Genomic DNA, 5,128 nt, shown 5'->3' on the forward strand with positions numbered 1-5,128 from the left:
AGATTTCAATCAAGTTCTTAATAGGCATGGCTTAATAGTCATTAATACGTATGTGCAGACATGGTGTTGCTGAGTGGAATATGCCCAATGTAATGATATCTGTATTGTCACTGTTGTGAGAACTGTCTATTGGGTAAATTCCCAAATCTCTGCATCAAGAATGGGATGCATAAGCAAGCTCAAGGAGGATGATTTCCTAACTCTCTTACCTTGTCGGTGGTATAATTTTATTATAATTGTTTTTATTTGAAGCAGGATCAGTGTGTTAGATACTGTGGTGGCATATATGATGTGCATGTATTCGTTGCAACTATTGAACTTATGAAGGTATATATATATATATAGAACTTGGTATGAGTTTGAGCAAAAACTACTCCTTACATGCAAAGCTCTCCATGAAGATATAGTCCTCTGTCTTTCTCTCTCTGTGTGTCTCTCTCCCTCCAGACAATTGCATACACCTGCTTACTGGAGGTGGAGATAAGTATACGGCTTTTCAAAGGCTCAGCAATCGGAGTTTGAGTGAGAACCCAAAAGGATTGCATAGAGAAGTCAGGTGGAACGGACCAAGCTGGTCAACAAAAAGAGTTAGCTCCCACAAACTGAACTATTCAGCTGCTCTCTTTGAAGGACAAAGGAGACGGGAGGAAGTCCTCAACGTGAGGGTAAAGAGGAATGTTGAAAGGAAGTCACGCTCTTGACCAAAAGTGGGAACAGTTTTAATGTTGAAAAAGCTGGATGTCTACATTATCGAAGGCCTGACAAAACTCCAAGTGGAGGAAAGGAAGCTCCATAGCAAATGGGCACTGCAGGACACAGCTATGAGTTTAGGGAATAAAAGGGCCCAGTACATATGTGAAGATTCTAATTAGCTATTAAGCCCCTCATAATGGGATGACTTGAAGACTAGGAGCTGCCTTATTTATGTGAAGATTCTAATTAGCTATTAAGCCCCCCATAATGGGATGACTTGAAGACTAGGAGCTGCCTGTTTTGGTATCAGAGGTCTTGCTTTGCTTGACAACCTCACGTTTTCCAATTCTTGTTCCTTTTTCTCGAGTGGCATTGGTGCAGTCTCTAAGATATCCAAAGCGTCTTAGTAACTTAAATAGCTTGAATATTTATAGCCTCGCTTCGCTCAAGGCAAAGGACTCAATAGTACCTACCTCAAATGGTAGCAACCCATGTAATGTGTGGCGTGGCTTAGATCACTGCTTGAAAAGCACAACCCCACCATCTACAACGTTTCATCCTTTTGGTAGGCTCCCAACTGAGAGTTGGAAAGTTGCTGTTTAGTTTGGGCGGTGACTTGCTCTCCCACTGCTTATGAGATTGTGTTAACCCAAGTTTTTGGTCTCTACTTTGAAGGTATCCATGGTTCCACTTTTGTTACCCTCGACCTCTTTTGCTTTTGCTAAAATAGGTTGTGCCGATGATGTCTCCGTACTATTCTAGGATTCCATTGCATTAAGAGAACAAGAAAACCCTAGTATGTAGCAGGGGGAAGAGAGAGACAGAGAGAGAGAGAGAAGAAGAATCCACCAAGGGTCTATGAATTCACAAGTAGTAAAATGGTAAAGTGGATATGTTTAATCATGGAAGAATTGAATGGAAATGGTATTGTGGATAGTATATGATATTCCTATGATCTTCCCTCACTTAGTATTAATCTTAGGGTAGAAAGAGGGTGACCTCTATGATGGCAAGAGCATGGCACATTGGTTGAGAGCTTGCTGGATTTGTTTCTGGATGGTGGAGAGTGTTGATGCTTTGGGTTGGGGGCGTCTGGCTTGTAGAATGGATCGGGGCTCTCCAGCTAAGAACTCGTGTGGTGGAGGGTCTTGATGCTCTTGGTGGGGGGTTTTTGGCTCGTAGAATGGATTGGGCTCTCGTTAGAACTCTTTGGGGTGCGGAGGGCTGCGGAGCTGGAGCACGAATATGCTTGGTCTTTGAAGGCATTGGTATGGGTGGTGGACTTTGATATGGATGCATATATCACAAATAAATTTGTGATGTTTCTTTGTGGAAGGGGTCGTGCTGGGTTGGGCCCATGTTGCTAATACCACATCCATGTGTCGTTTGAGCTCCATCAAGTAGATGGCCAAGCATTATGATCTATGCATTGTATCCCCAATCCCTCTCGAAAAAGGTAGTAAGTTTTCCTGGCATCTCGTAGTAAGCCGGATAGGTAAACATATAATGGGCCTCATTCTCTAACACTTCAGTGGTGCATACTGTGCATGTTCTCATCTTGTGGGAAATTCTTGGCTTTGCCAGTCTCTTTGAGGCGATGGGAGGATATCGTGAGTTGGCCAATTGTGACATGCATAGCATTATATGTATGTATCTCGGGATATCTATGCTCTACGTTTTTCACCACAGCATGCTTGCCATGAGAGGCATGTGGCTCTCCACCCGATCTTCTTTGAGCCTTCTCACCATGGATATCACTATGTCCCCAATGTTGTAGATCTACTTCTTTGACCTTGGTGGGGCCGTCATGAGAGGCATCATGTGGTTCTCTGGCTCTCCACCTAGGCTTCTTTGAGCCTTCTTGCTCACAGGGGATGGGGTCTTTGGAAATAAATAGTGGCTTAGGTTCTTTACCAAAACAAACAAGGTCGACTTGTTTCACCTTGATTGGCTTGTCATGAGAGGCATGTGGCTCTCCACCCAGGCTTCTTTGAGCCTTCTCACCATGGATATCACTATGTCCCTAATGTTGTAGGTATTTTTCTTTGACCTCGACAGGGTTGTCGTTGTGTGAGAGGTATCATGTGGATCTCCACTGGGATTTCTTTCAGCCTTCTTTGTGCCTTCTTATGCCATGTATACCACTCAACCTCCAATGTTGTAGGAATTGAATCAAAGGCACTAGCCTCATATCTTCCTCTTAAGGCTCAACGAGATCCTTTAGTTTGGCTTCTATGCTTTAAAGATCAAGGGCATTGTTGAATCCCTTGGTTCTATTAATGTATCAGTGGAAGATGACGATTTAGTGAGTGTCTGTCTAAATGGACTTGACAAAGAGTACAAGCCATTCAAGGCCTCCATTGCAGTGAGGGAGAATGTTTCCAACTTTTGGGACTTAGTGTTTATATTGATTATAGAAGAAAAGTCTCTTGGTGAGGAATCTTCTTCACAAAGCAAGAACACATTACAATAGGCCTTCTACTCAAATTCAAGTAGAGGCAGAGGTAGAGGTTGTGGTCAAGGCCAAGGTAGTGGTTGACACCGTAACCATAATTAGGGGCAACAACAGTCCAATGATTCGTAGAAATTATACACAAATGGAAGAGGCCAGTCTAGAGGTAGAGAGAGTCAGAGGGACTGAGGTGGTTGGCAAAGAAATCAGAGTGTAATTAGCATAGAGTGATATTATTGTGGCAAACCAAGGCACATGGCAAAGGACTTCTTTAAAAAGCAGAATGAAATTAAAAGTGAAAAGTTGTAGCATGGTAAACTATGCATCATCTGGCATGGTGGTGATGATAAAAGTAAGCAGTTGTTTGTGATGTAGCACATGCTCAGTTCCACAACAAGAGATTTGTCAAGATCTAAAGATATATGGTATGTGGATTTTTTCACCTTTAATGACAGGACCAGTCATGGTGAAATGGTTTAGAGATATGCAAAAAATGAAAAAAACCAGGTTATGTAGAAACAAGCGATGATACTGCGTATCCCATTGCGCATGCAAAGAACACCCAAAAGCTACTTTGTCGAGTATAGTGATATAGTATAGGGGTGTTGCAATGGCAGCTTGTGAGGTAGCTTGGTTTCAGAAGCTATTTGGTGATATGGGTGACCCCGTGGGGGATAGGGTAGTTGTTATTTATTGTGACAACGTGAGTAGCATAGAGTTGGCCAGTAACCCAATATACCATGCTAGAATGAATCACATTGAGGTGCATTATCACTTTGTGAGAGAAGATTTTAGCAGGTGATGTAGATCTAGTATATGTCAGCATAGAGAGGATCAAGTGGTTGATATTTTCATGAAGGGATTGATGTGAGTGGAAGTGTGGTTGCACAGAATGCAGGTCAGCAATCACAGTCTTTGAGTGGACCAGGAGAGTCCTCATCTAGTGGGTCTGTTGATAGACCATGGAGTGGCAGGCTGCGTCATAATACCAGTCCTGCAAATGTGATTACTACATCACGTAAAGGAAAAGAGAAAGTGGTTGAGCCCCTTGGTATGCCTGACATTTCTGCAGGGCATTCTCATGTTGATGGAGAGTCTAGTGGCTCAGATATGAGCCTTGATGAGGAGCTTGGGATCCCAGCTATGAGAACACCTGGTGTAAAGAAGGCTATGGAAGCCATGAATGAAAAGCTGCGAAGATCAGGGAGAGTGAAGAACCCTGTGCAGAGATTTACATATGATGGTTATGTGGCACATCACTATGCATATATGGCAAAGGTTGTGAAGGTTGTAGAGCCCACATGCATTGATGAGGTTGTTGGAAATGTGTGTTGGGAGAAAGCTATGGATGAGGAGATGGATGTACTATATGGAAATGAAACTTGGGATTTAGTGCAATTGCCTGAAGGCAAGAAAGCCATTGGATGCAAGTGGGTGTACAAAGTTAAACATAACAGTGATGGAAGTATAAACAGGTACAAGGCTAGATTGGTAGCCAAAGGATATGCGCAGACATATGGGATTGATTATGAGGAAACTTTCAGCCCAGTTGCCAAGATGGCAACGGTGAGAGTTGTGATAGCAGTGGCTGCGTCAAAGCAATGGTCTTTACATCAGATGGATGTAAAGAATGCATTCTTGCATGGGGATTTGCAAGAAGAGGTGTATATGTTGCAGTCACCTGGTTATGAGGATGTGGGTCATCCCGAGCATGTTTGCAGGTTGAAGAAAGCCTTGTATGGCTTAAAGCAAGCACCAAGGGCATGGTCTGACAAGATTTCTGAATATCTTGTCACTATTGGTTTTCATGTAGCCAATGCAGATTTCTCGCTGTATGTGAGACATGGTGATAGAGGAGTTGTGCTTGTTGTCATCTATGTAGATGACTTGATCATTACAGGGAACCATGATGCAGAGATCTTTGATGTAAAGATCTTGCTAAGACAGAAGTTTGAGATGAAGGATCTGGGGGAGCTCAGATAT

The sequence above is a fragment of the Cibotium barometz genome, chromosome 17 (assembly GCF_041138505.1).
Source record: "Cibotium barometz isolate CiBa-2024 chromosome 17, ASM4113850v1, whole genome shotgun sequence".
Classification (NCBI taxonomy): Eukaryota; Viridiplantae; Streptophyta; class Polypodiopsida; order Cyatheales; family Cibotiaceae; genus Cibotium; species Cibotium barometz.